Source organism: Cannabis sativa, chromosome 5, assembly GCF_029168945.1.
Source record: "Cannabis sativa cultivar Pink pepper isolate KNU-18-1 chromosome 5, ASM2916894v1, whole genome shotgun sequence".
NCBI lineage: Eukaryota > Viridiplantae > Streptophyta > Magnoliopsida > Rosales > Cannabaceae > Cannabis > Cannabis sativa.
This window is the reverse complement of record NC_083605.1, coordinates 45,275,914-45,291,010: the sequence shown is the minus strand read 5'-3', so window position 1 is coordinate 45,291,010 and position 15,097 is coordinate 45,275,914.

Genomic DNA, 15,097 nt, shown 5'->3' with positions numbered 1-15,097 from the left:
AAAATAAATTTATTTTAATTAATAAAAGATAAATTTAGATTTTAAAATATTTTTAAATTAAGAATTAATTAGTATATTTTAATTTTTGTCAATTTTGTTTATTATCTTTAATATTTTTTTTTTATGAATCAGTTTATATTCCACAAATCGATTACAATCACCAATTACACAAAGCTATCAGCTTCAAAAATTAGCCCACTACAGCAGCCACTACAGTAGCCCCATACCGAAGAAAAAATGCTCCATATAAACCCAATAGTCAATCTCTATTGTTACTTACAAACACTCAAACCATTCCATATTTATTTGAGCAATTTTCCCTTGCTTAACACTTACAATTCTATTTTTAATAATGAATTTCAGCTCTTGAACACATCTATCAATGGTCTACACTTTGTGATTCCAAAAACAATCATTTCTATTGCTCCAACCCTTGTAAATCAGACCCACAAGCATGGCTGAATACACTTTTTTCCTGAATTTTGACTTTTTACATCTCAAGATCCACCTTAGTAGCTTCTTTTGAGTATGTACCTGTCCTCCATTGCAGCCAGTCCTTGAGTTTATCAAGACATTTCTTGCTGAATTCACATTCAAAGAATATATGATCCACTTGCTCTGGGCTATCACCACACATAAGACAAGTATCTTCGGAGCAAATTTTAAAGTTTACTAACCTGTCCCTTGTTTGGAGATGATTTTGCACTGCCAGCTAAGCTATAAAGCTGTATTTTGACACATTATATCTGCTCCACACCTCTCGGCTCCATCTCACTTTGATCTGATCTTCTGACAGAATTTTGTAGCATTTTTGGATACTATAAACCTGATCCATAAGCAGTTGGAATTGAGGAATATTCTTGTATTTTTCCTTGATTCTAACAATCTGTTTCCAATACCAACTACTTACAGTTGATGCCTTATAGTCCCACCAGTTTTCTTTTTTTTAGATAGACACTATGTATCCACCTCACCCAAAGGTTCTCTTTTTTTGAAGCTATAGCCCAAATATACTTACCAATGGTTGCTTTATTCCAAAGGAAAGTATTTCTGAAGCCAAGGCCTCATTCTGTCTTCTGTTTACATAGATGATCTTATGCCACATAGCCAGGGCTAGTTGTTTCAACCATACCTTTCCACAAAAAAGCACGACAAATCGAATTAACCTTCTTCAAAACAGTTCTTGGAAGCAACATAATCTGTGCCCAATATGTATGTAAGGTTAATAAAACTAAATTTAATAAAGTAGCTAGGCCAGCAAAGGAGATATTCCTTCTTCCCCAAACACGAATTCTCTGCACTATTTTCTCAACTAGCATGTCACATTCAGCCACTGAAAGTCTTCGAGAACATATTGGAATCCCGAGATATTTGAAAGGAAGCATGCATCTTGAGAAGCTAGATGCTGTTGGAATTATTTTACCAGGATCTTAGATCTACTCACAAGTATGTTTATTAACACCCTAAATATGAACTTTCTAAAACGATGAAATAAACACGTATAAAGTTTAGGAAAACTTACATTGGGTGCAGCGGAATTAAATGACTCATTCCGTTCAGATCTCTAACCCTTGTATCCTTTCTGTAGCAGAGTATTATCAAGATCTGAACCTGGATCTCTTTCTCTGAATCTTTGATGCTGAAACTCCTTTGCTAATGATCTTTCTTCACGATCTTCCTCACTATGATTGAGGTATTGCTTGCTGTGTGTGGGCACTACTCTAATCACTAAGGTGTTTCGAAATTATCAAGGAAGAAGAGAGAGAGAGAGTGTGGCGGCCAAGGTAGAGAGAGAAAGGCTCAGGTTTTCTGATTCAGAAGTATATTTTCCTGAAGCCTTCACTACCTATTTATAGCATTCCACTAGGGTTAGGTTTGAATTATTTGGCATTAAAATAATGAAAATATCAGTTTAAATTGCCTACAAAAGTGGCCGGCCATGGCTTATTGGGTTTGGGCCTTGCTTTTTGCAATTTTGTAAGTTTAACAATTTTGTATCTGATTTTCTCAAAAACGCCAATTTTCTAATTCAACCATTTAAATGACAGTTCTAATTATTTAATAACTATAAATGATTATTAAATAATATTGTCATTTATCATATTTATTAATTGAACCATACAAAGTATCATAATTAATAAATATGCCTCTAACAACTCTTTCTTTACAATTTCGCCCTTACTTAGTGAAAATTTCACAAATAGACATAGTCTAATTTGAGAATTATAATTGATTAATCAAAACCAATTACATGAGTCTTACAAACAATATTATCTCAACTAGTGCGGGGACCATGGGTCTATTTAACCGAGCTTCCAATAAGTAGATCAAGAATTTATCACTAAAATTCACTAACTTATTAATTCTTCGTTGAATCCACGCATAGAACTTAGAATTGCACTCTCAGTATATAGAATGCTCTATATGTTCCACCATATAGACGCATCATTAGTTATCCATTGTTATAATCCTAATTTGATCAATGATCCTCTATATGAATGATCTACACTGTAAAGGGATTAGATTATCGTAACACCCTACTATGTATTTTATCCTTAAAACACTTGACCCCGTATAAATGATATTTCAGCTTATGTGAAATGAGTACTCCACCATTTATGTTCGTTTGGTCAAGCTCGAAGGAGATCATCCTTTGCTTACTATTTGCCAGATAGAAGCTATAGATTCCATGTTTATGTTAGCGCTCCCACTCAATTGCACTACCGTGTTCCCAAAATGTACGTATCACCCTGACCTAAAAGTAGGCTTAACTAACAAATCAAAGAACACGAATAGCCTTTCAAGATTGAGCCTAATCATAACAGGATTAAGAACATTTGATCTAGGATCAACTTGGCGATATTGACTTGAATAGATTTTACGGTAATTTTAATTAAATCTAAGTCAAAGTTCAATATCGGTCCCTTCCGATGCATACTCCATGCATCCAACCTGAGCTTTACTTTAACCAATGTTCTGGAAAGAACATAGCATTTCTCCAAATGCAAGTAAACTCTTGTTGTAGATTATCATATTAGTAAAACCCCTGTGTCTGATAAATCTAGGAAACTTTATTCACATAGTCATGTTTACTTTTCAATGTTATGACAACACAATAAACAGGATCAAGTATGTGAAAAGGGTTTAAGATGAATTTATAAATAAAGTAGACAAGCAATTGATAAAGTGAACCAAAACACACATAAATGAATGAAAAATACTTCTGTTTCTTTATTGATGTTGAATAAAATAGATTACATTGAAATGGAGTTTTATTTAGGGCATAAAACCCAACAAACTCCCACTTGCACTAATATAAAACTAATTAGTACATATCAATTAATCCTAAATTTTGACGGTGCTTTTCAAATGCTGTCACGGCCAAGACTTTGGTAAATGGATCAGCTAGGTTGTCCTCTGTGTCAACTTTCTCAACTAGTACATCCCCTCTTGCCACGTATTCTCTGATAATGTGATACTTCCTTTCAATGTGTTTGCTTCTCTTGTGGCTTCGAGGTTCTTTACTGTTTGCTATTGCTCCATTGTTATCACAAAGTAAGACCAGAGGCTTTTCCATTCCAGGAACGACACCTACACTGGTGAAGAACTTTCTTAGCCAGACAAGTTCTTTAGCAGCTTCGGCTGCAGCTATGTATTCAGCTTCCATAGTTGAGTCCGATATCGCGGTTTGTTTTGCACTTCTCCAAACCACTGCTCCACCCCCAAGAGTAAACACCATCCCAGATGTAGATTTCCTATCTTCAAGACTTAACTGGAAATCTGAATCAGTGTAGCCTATGGGATTTAAAGCACCACCCTTGTAGACTAACACAAGATTCCTTGTACTCTTTAAGTATTTCAGAATATACTTAACTGCATTCCAATGTTCATGTCCTGGATTAGACTGATACTTGCTCACGATTCCCACTCGCATAACGTATGTCGTGTCTAGTGCATAACATTGCATACATTAGACTTCCAACCTGCAGAGGCATAGGGAATTTTCGCCATGTCCTCTATCTGCGAGGATCAGTCGGAGACTGTTCCTTAGATAGACGAATACCATATCTAGAAGGCATGTTTGCCCCATTGGTGTTGTTCATGGAGAATCTCTCTAAGACTTTGTCTATGTAGGTTGTTTGAGAGAGAGCAAGAGATCTGTTCTTCCGGTTTCTGATAATCTGAATACCAAGAACATATGCTGCTTCACCCAAATCTTTCATATCGAATTGAGTGTTGAGCCATTCCTTGATGTGAGTCATTTTCTTGACATTGTTTCCAATAATCAAAATGTCATCAACATAAAGGACCAGGAATACTACTACTTGGTCTTCCTTGAGTTGGTAAACACAAGGTTCATCTTCATTCTGAAGAAAGCCGTAGGTCTTGATGATTTCATCAAACCTTTTGTTCCATGAGCGAGAAGCTTGCTTAAGTCCATAGATAGACCTATTTAATTTGCAAACTTTCTTTTCCCCGCCTGTGAAGAACATAACCTTCTGGTTGCTCCATATAGATGGTTTCTTCAAGTACTCCATTAAGGAAGGCAGTCTTGACATCCATTTGCCAGATTTCATAATCGAAAGCAGCAGCTATGGAGAGAAGAATTCAGATGGATTTGAGCATGGCAACAGGACTAAAAGTTTCCTCATAGTCCACGCCTTCTCTTTGGGTATAACCCTTGGCCACAAGTCTAGCTTTAAAAGTTTCGACTTCGCCTCCAGCTCCTCTTTTCTTCTTGTAAACCCACTTGCATCCTATCGGATGATAGTCGTCAGGTGCGTCTACATATTCCCAGACTTTGTTCTTTTTCATGGAATCCATTTCTGAATCCATGCCGGCCGACCATCGTTTCCGTTGCGGACTAGCCATTTCCTGTTTATAGGTTAATGGATCGTCATCAATACCGTCACCTACGACCATATTGATTTCACCATCCAAGCCATAACGAGCAGGTTTTGTTGAAACCCTCCCACTACGACGAGGTGCAGTGATCTTCTAAACAGAAACTTTAGTAGTAGATTTCTCAGTTTGTTCAACTGAGGGAGTGGGATTGTCTTCTTCACGAGTGGAAGAGGACGGAACATTGGAAGGACTTATATCTGATAGCAATTCTTCTAGAACAACTTTACTTTTCGGTTTGTAGTCTTTAATATAGTTCTCTTCAAGGAAAGTAGCATTTGTAGAAACAAACACTTTGTTATCCTTATGACTATAAAATAGTCCACCCCTAGTCTCTTTAGAATTTCCGACAAACATGCATACTTCGGTACGTGATTCAAGTTTGCCTTCTTTCTTTCTTAAGACATGAGCAGGGCACCCCCAAATTCTGTAGTGGCGTAAACTAGGTGTACGACCATTCCCAAGTTCGATGGGTGTCTTAGGGACTACTTTAGATGGAACAACATTTAAAATATCATTTGCCATCTGTATAGCATATCCCTAGAAGGACGTAGACAGAGTTGAATAATTCAGCATAGACCTAACCATTTCCAAAAGAGTGCAATTTCTTCTTTCTGCAACTCCATTTTGTTGTGGAGTGCTTGGGGCAGTGTATTGGGATTCAATTCCAAGTTCAATCAAATGATCTTTGAACTGCATATCCATGTATTCTCCACCCCTATCAGTTCGCAAGATCTTTAAAGATTTACCTAATTGGTTTTGGGCCAAAGCATGAAACTCCTGAAACTTTTCAAACGTTTCAGATTTCTTTTGCATTAGGTAAAGAAAACTATATCTAGAGAAATCGTCAATGAAAGTGACAAAATACTCATAACCACATCGGGCTTTGACATTCAAAGGTCCGCAGACATCAGAATGCACCAACCCTAGAGGGATTTTGGCACGCTCTCCCTTTGCAGAGAAAGAACGTTTAGTCATTTTTCCTTCTAGGCAGGACTCGCATACTGGCAGTTCACCTAAGACGACATTTTTCAATGGACCGTCTTTGGTTAGCCTATTGAGTCTATCAAAGCCTATATGACCTAAACGTAAATGCCATAGATAAGTTTGATCATCATTATCAATCTCTTTTCTTTTTGAGGTTTCTAGGTCTAGCTACACTGAAAAGTTCACTATTTAGTGAGATTTGAGTATTCGGTCTTAAAACATAAAGCCCTTGTTCCATTGTAGCAACACATATTTGAAATCCATTACGAGAAATTGAATAATTTGTACTCGAAAAATTCAATATATAAGATTGTGTTTGCAAACATGAGACACTAATCAAGTTTCTACTAAAGTTTGGAATAAATAAAACATTTTCTAAAATTAAAAATCTTTGTTGAAACTTGATGAGGGATTTTCCTCTAGCTTTGACCGACACTAACTCGCCATTGCCAACTTTAAGCTTTAACTCTCCTGGAAGTAGATTTTCCCAAGTTTCAAGCAACTGCAGTGAAGACCATACATGGTTAGTAGACCCAGAATCAACAATCCAGATGGATTTGTCGTTCTCTAAAACACATGATTCAAAGACAAAAGCATTACCTTCGTTTGAATTGTTTAGAAGCCTGGGACATCGTTCTTCTTGATGTCCCTTTTCATTACAATTCGAACATAGAAGATTATGTCTGATAATTGTACTTGAAAAAGCAGCTTTGCTAGATCCTTCATACCTAGTCCTTTTCCTCTGATTATGAATTGCAAACCCAGGGGGACCTATTGCAATCAAATTCTGTTCATGGGCTCGTAATTCTGCTTCGAGCTTGTCCATGTCGGAGGAGTTAGAATTGTTGATCATGTAAGAGATAACAAATTCATTATACTCCGGAGGAAGACTATTAAGGATGAGTTGGACCCATTGTTCTCTTGATAAATCAATTCCTAGTAGATTTGCCTTTTGGAACTTCAGATTCATCATCAACATGTGCGAATTTATGCAACTACCAAGATGCATTTTCACATTATAGAGTTGTTTTGCTAAGATATTAACTAGGAGAGGATCGGGGTGAGGGTTATTCAAAATGACACTACAACACATCAATAAAACAGAAGTAAGGTTTTGGCTCATAAATTCATACACAGTTTAGAAAATAATAAGTAATGACATATGTTATAGAAATACTAAATCTAACATAGTATATTTTCCAAGGTTTTTCAACAAACTGATACAATGTCCCGTTTAGGCGAGAGTCAAAGCATCATTCATTGAATAGAGTTGTCAGCTCATCTAAATTGATAACCATTCTAGCAACCTTTTATTCTATCAAGATTGGAATTCAGCGTTGTCCCGTTTAGGCGAGAGTCAAGGCAATTCTATCTTATGAGCTTCCACCATTGTTTCATAATTTGTAAGTCAAGTATGGTCGCCACAATTAGGGTGATCTATACCATACAAAACACTTACAAACTACTTATCTTTCGAGATTAAACGGTGCGAAATTGCTAATGAACGTTCCTCCATTAGGGAGGATTACTCACTAAAACAAACGCGATGTAAAACCAACAATGGAGATCGAATGTCTCTTGATTAAAAGCTCATTATTTAAAAAATATGTATTTTGTATAATCATTTTATTCGATATTATAATAATGAAAAATTACAAATTAAAGTTGGTTTAAATAAAAAAATCAACTTTAATTAATTTTCAATTATTATTTAATTCGAAAAATAACTTCGAATAAATATCGAACAAGTTCCATAATATAATAATGAAAAATTACAAATCAAAGTTGGTTTAAATAAAAAATCAACTTTAATTAAATTTCAATTATTATTTAAATTTGAAAAATAAATTCGAATAAATAAATGGAACAAATTTGAAAAAAAAAATCTTGTTTAAGTTGTTTTAGAAGAATCTAGAAAATCAACTTAAATATCTTTCAAATTAGATTTAATTAAATTAAAATTAAGTTATAACCACTTAATTTGAAGATATTCTATTTTAAGTTAATATTCGAAAAGATATTTACCTAAAAAATATCTAAAATATTCCATTTTAAGTCAATATTCGAAAAGATATTAACTTAAAAAATATCTAAAGAATCTTAATAACCAATGCCTAAAATTCCTCAACTTAATTTTGAAATTTTAAATCCAAAAGATATTCAGATTTAAGTTGGTTAGTTGTAGATAACTAAATATCAACTTAAATTGGAATATTTAATGAAAAATTTAAATTAAGCTTCAGAAAGAATCTAGATGGTTATAATTCTATATTTAATTAAATACAAGAAAATACATATAGTTTAGCTTAGAATATAAAATTCTTTAAACTATGGTTTTCTTAAATTAATTTCAAAATAAATGAAATTAATTATGTTGCTAATCAATTTTATTAGGTTAAACTAGTGTAATTAACCTAGTACAGTTATTCAAATCAGGCAAATGGGCCTTCACAATTGGGGTGGTTCATGTGAGGGGGTGCTGGGTTCAGTATGTCGTACCCACTACTATGGCTCCCAACTCTCACACAAGGCCCAAAAGAGAGGAATTTAACCTTAAAATGAACAACTGTTATTAATTGAATAGGCCCAAAAACTAAATGGGCCTAAATAAAATCTATCAAGAACTATGACATTTTATTTAGCAACAACAACCTATATGCATCTATAATGAAATTAAACACATAGGCTCACATAGGCACACTTTGGATTGGTTCTATCATGTTGCTAGGTCATACACAGATGAAAGAAGATTGTAAATCTACCTGTTACAAATTATTTACTTGACCAAGGGAGCCATGAGTTAAAATCAGATCATTGGATCTGTCAACAAGTTAACCACGACTATTTGCAATCAAGCAATAATAGGTTTTAAAAAACTTACACACAAGTTAAAACACATACTCCTGCAACAAGGTTAGCTGGATAGTTGGATGTAGGATTTATTTAATTTTAAATTAAATAATTTCGAAAAAATAATTAATTAAATAAAAAAATATTTTCGAAATTTTTTTAAAAAAAATTTCAAAATTTAAAAAAAAATTAAATTTAAATTAAACTTACAATTTTGAAAAATTAGGTTTCAACCAACCTAAATATCATTTCAAAATTTGCTAACAACTTTTAAAAATTAAATGTTATTTTATAAATAAAAATTAAATAAAAAATTTAAAAAGATAAATGAATATCTTTTTCAGATTTTAAATGTAATTTAAATAAATAAAATAACAAAATTTAAAAGTTAGCAAAATATCTTACATCTATTTAAAATTACATGATTATAGTTATCTTATTTTAAATTTAAATAAGGTCAAATTATTTAAAAAAAAGATTTAATTTAAAATATTTAAAATCTGACCTTAAATTTAAAAATAAGATAAGATATAATCAAATTTAAAAATAAGATAGATTATTAAGCAAAAAAAAGATAGATACAAACTATTTTTAAATTCAAATTACACTAACATCTTGAATTAAATTTAAAAAATATTAAATTAATTCATTATGATAATTAGAGTTGAATTAGGAATAGTAATAGTATAAATACAGAACTACACAAAAAATCAAAAGTTAATTCCATGAAAAAGCATGAAAAAACGAAGAAAAATGAAAAAATTGTAAGCTGTACGGACGGGATGCAGTGCATACCCGTCCGCGCGCGCATGCTGGGTGCTGGGCCGAGTTTGCTCGGCAGAATCATGTCGTGCATGATTTCCGCGCGCGCAGGTGGGTTTCAGCACAACCCCAATTTTTTTCGAATCTTCAAAAAATCATAACTAATTCAAATTAAATCGAAATTGAGTTCTGTAAAAAAAGTAACTTGCTTAATTTTTTCCATACTATCCAATAAAAATAATTCTAGAAACAGATATTCAATTATTTTTCACGAAAATTCACAAACACCAATCAATCATCAAATAACACTCAATACAACATGATACCATCCAAAAAACATCAAACAATCGTTTTAAAGTCCAAATTTCTTGCAAGCAAATCAATTACCATGGCTATGAGGCCAGTTATTGGAATTATTTTACCAGGATCTTAGATCTACTCACAAGTATGTTTATTAACACCCTAAATATGAACTTTCTAAAATGATGAAATAAACACGTATAAAGTTTAGGAAACCTTACATTGGGTGCAGCGGAATTAAATGACTCCTTTCGTTCAGATCTCTAACCCTTGTATCCTTTCTGTAGCAGAGTATTATCAAGATCTGAACCTGGATCTCTTTCTCTGAATCTTTGATGCTGAAACTCCTTTGCTGATGATCTTTCTTCACGATCTTCCTCACTATGATTGAGGTATTGCTTGCTGTGTGTGGGCACTACTCTAATCACTAAGGTGTTTCGAAATTATCAAGGAAGAAGAGAGAGAGAGTGTGGCGGCCAAGGTAGAGAGAGAAAGGATCAGGTTTTCTGATTCAGAAGTATATTTTCCTAAAGCCTTCACTACCTATTTGTAGCATTCCACTAGGGTTAGGTTTGAATTATTTGGCATTAAAATAATGAAAATATCAGTTTAAATTGCCTACAAAAGTGGCCGGCCATGGCTTATTGGGTTTGGGCCTTGCTTTTTGCAATTTTGCAATTTTAACACTTTTGTATTTGATTTTCTTAAAAACGCTAATTTTCTAATTCAACCATTTAAATGACAGCTCTAATTATTTAATAACTATAAATGATTATTAAATAATATTGTCATTTATCATATTTATTAATTGAACCATACAAAGTATCATAATTAACAAATATGCCCCTAACAACTCTTTCTTTACAATTTCGCCCTTACTTAGTGAAAATTTCACAAATAGACATAGTCTAATTTGAGAATTATAATTGATTAATCAAAACCAATTACATGAGTCTTACAAACAATATTATCTCAACTAGTGCGGGGACCATGGGTCTATATAACTGAGCTTCCAATAAGTAGATCAAGAATTTATCACTAAAATTCACTAACTTATTAATTCTTCGTTGAATCCACGCATAGAACTTAGAATTGCACTCTCAGAATATAGAATACTCTATATGTTCCACCATATAGACGCATCATTAGTTATCCATTGTTATAATCCTAATTTGATCAATGATCCTCTATATGAATGATCTACACTGTAAAGGGATTAGATTACCGTAACACCCTACTATGTATTTTATCCTTAAAACACTTGACCCCGTATAAATGATAATTCAGCTTATGTGAAATGAGTACTCCACCATTTATGTTCGTTTGGTCAAGCTTGAAGGAGATCATCCTTTGCTTACTATTCGCCAGATAGAAGCTATAGATTCCATGTTTATGTTAGCGCTCCCACTCAATTGCACTACCGTGTTCCCAAAATGTACGTATCACCCTGACCTAAAAGTAGGTTTAACTAACAAATCAAAGAACACGAATAGCCTTTCAAGATTGAGCCTAATCATAACAGGATTAAGAACATTTGATCTAGGATCAACTTGGCAATATTGACTTGAATAGATTTTATGGTAAGTTTAATTAAATCTAAGTCAAAGTTCAATATCGGTCCCTTCCGATGCATACTCCATGCATCCAACCTGAGCTTTACTTTAACCAATGTTCTGGAAAGAACATAGCATTTTTCCAAATGCAAGTAAACTCTTGTTGTAGATTATCATATCAGTAAAACCCCTGTGTCTGATAAATCTAGGAAACTTTATTCACATAGTCATGTTTACTTTCCAATGTGATGACAACACAATAAACAGGATCAAGTATGTGAAAAGGGTTTAAGATGAATTTATAAATCAAATAGACAAGCAATTGATAAAGTGAACCAAAACATACATAAATGAATGAAAAATACTTCTGTTTCTTTATTGATGTTGAATAAAATAGATTACATTGAAATGAAGTTTTATTTAGGGCATAAAACCCAATAGATGCATCCACAACCCTCCGAGCTTCAGAATCTTCCATACCACAATAGTAAAAGGCTGATTTGTCCTCACTTGATTTCAATCCAGATGACTCTGAAAACAATTTCAATCCCTGTAGTAGATAATAAATTGATTTAAAGTCCCCATGATAGAACAATAGCACATCATCTACAAAACATAGATGATTCAGCTTCAAATCCGAACATCTATCATGGAACTTAAAATCCTCCATATGCCCAACTCGAGTTAGTACTCTAGACAAGTATTCCATAGCCAGCGCAAAGATTAGAGGAGACATTGGGTCTTCCTGACGAATGCCCCTTTTAGTCTCAAAGTAACCATGCATCGAGCCATTGAAGAACAGGCTGAATCTAGATGTTCTTATACAAATTATTACTTACTGAATGAATTTCTGTGGAAAGTTAAGTGCCTTGAGCATTTCTTCAATGAAGTCCCATTCTAGAGTATCATACGCCTTCCTCAAGTCAAGTTTAATCATGCAGTTCAGTCTAGTTCCTTTCCTTCTATGATGCTTTACCAAATCCTGGCAAATCATTATATTATATGTTATATATCTCCCCTGTACAAAACTACTTTGATTCTGGGATATAATGTGAGGCAGGATCAATCTCAATCTACCACAAATCATCTTAGTTGCAACTTTATATATGACATTACAACAAGCAGTTGGCAGGAAATCACTTACATTGCTCGGGCATTTTACTTTCGGGATAAGTGTGATAGTAGTTGAGTTCAATTCCCTAAGTAGCTTCCCCGAATGTAGAAAGGATAAAATCGCTTGGCAGACATCTTCTTTGACTAGATCCCAATTATCTTGAAAAAAGTAACTACTGAACCCATCTAGTTCTGGTGATTTTCTTTCTGGAATGCTAAACAAAGCCTCTTTAACATCATCAATATTAAAAGGATGGTTTAAGAATTTTTGCTGCTGCTCTGTTAAAATAGGCCCCTGCTTTACCACCTTCTCGTTCACAGAGTTCCGTTCAATCATTTTATATCCCAACAAATTCATATAGAATTGCAGGAAAGCATCATTCACCTGGTTTGACTCATCCACCCAGTCACCTGCCATGTTTTCAATAGAGCATATTCGGTTGACACTTCTTCTAGCTCTCAAGCTAGCATGAAATAGAGCCGTGTTATCATCCCCTTCTTTTAGCCAATGCATCTTTGCTTTCTGGTGCAAGAAAGATAAATAAGAGACATGAATCTCTTTATATCTCCTTTGAGCCTCTAATTCTTGCTGGCATAGGACTTCATTTAGTGGCTATTTTTGGAGCTCAGTTTGACATTTGCATAATTCTTGAAATGCTTGAATCTCTACTGCATTTATATCTCCCATGTCCTCTCTATTCATCTTCTTAAAGATACTTTTCAGCTTTTTTAATCTCCCAACCAGCTTGTACATAGGAGTTCCCTTAATTTTTTTAAGCCAACATCTTTTCACTTTCTCTTCATACCCTTTAACATTCTTCCACATTTGGAAATACCTAAATGGTTTTTTTTCCCAACTGCACCTCCGGATACACAGATAATATTGCTGGCGTATGATCAAATTGACATCCGTTAAGAAGACTACTTCTGCATTGTCAAATCTACCCAACCATTCTTGATTAGCCATCACTCTATTAATCTTCGAGTGAATCCTTGTTTTCCATCCTTGCTTGTTTGACCATGTATAAAAGGAGCCAATAAATTTGATATCTTCAAATCTACAAGCTTCTACACATTCTCTAAAGGCCCTTGACTTACTCGGTCTAACTGTCTTCCCCACTCTCTCTTTCGGATTCAAAATATCATTAAAGTCTCACAGGACCATCCACGGGTTGGACATGTCCTCTGCTATCTTAGTCAAGTTCTTCCATAAATCCCTTCTCCCTTCCTCATCATTAAATGCACAGAAAAATGTGATATAAAAGTGATCTTGCTGTCTGGCCACACTTTTAGATGCATCATTTGACTAGTACATTGTAGTATATTTAATATTATCTTTAATATTAAATGATAAGATCATATTTTTTAAATATAAAATATATAAAAATTTGAAATTTCTTTTTAAACTTTAATTATTATAATTGAAATTATCTTCTTAGATATTTTAATTTGAAAAGATAAGATTAATTGAACCTCGACATTTTAAAATAAGATAGCTATTGATTTTATTTATTTAAAATTTTAAGATTGAAGATGATAAAAGGAAATATATTTTTTTCTCTTATTTTCTCATTTTAGAAAATAAATATTATTAAAGGAAAGTTTTGATTTATAAATCACTAAATTTTGGATAGATTTTCACATTGATTTACAACTTAAGATTTGAAAATTAGTGAGATATTTGTTTAAATTTTAAGTTTAATTAAAATGATAAAGAAATATCTATTTTTCCTAAATAATATATTTTATCATTTTAATCTTAATAGAAATTTAAGGAAATAAAATATCATTAAAATATAAAAAAATATTTTTGGATAGATATTTTAATTATTTATAACCAAATTTTTAATATTATATACATATATTTTATTCATTTAAATCAAATTGCATAATTAACAAACTTTCCTAATATGTGGTTTTATTTTAAATTATTTATTGCAAATATTTTTGTAAAACCTATTATTTAATTTGGTCTAAATAGTTGTAATTAACTTTTTAATGGATTCTATAGTTCAAATTCATCACAGACAATTGTTAATAAAAAAAAATTAAATAATTTGCAAGTTAGGTGAATTTGTAATCTTTCCTTCATCTGTGGCATAACTTAGAAACATGTTAGGTCCATCCAAATCTTGTAGTATATGTGAGCCTTTATTTATTTTGGGCTTAGAATCATATAAAAAATCTTGATAATTAAAATAGATTACGTTGTTTATTAAATTGGATCACGTTGATAGATTATATCTAGGCCCAATTCTAATTGGGCCTAGTCAATGAATAACAGAAATTTAAATAAAGGTTAAATTCTTTTCTTTTGGGCATTGTGTGAGAGTTAGCAGGTCATAATAATAGCAACGACATACTGAACTCAGCTCTCTCTCATATGAACAATCATAATTGTGAAGACCCACTTTTCTTGTTTAAATGCCTGTATTAGGCTAATTACATTAGTTTAACCTAATAAAATTTTATTAGAAACATAATTAATTCTAAAAATATTTGAAATTAATTTTTCAATAGATTATTTTTAAATTAATTTAGAGAAGTATACACTTAGTTTAAGAAATAATTCTGGATAATTAATTTTTAAGTAAACATGTTTGTATTTTTCTAAGTATTTAATTAGATAA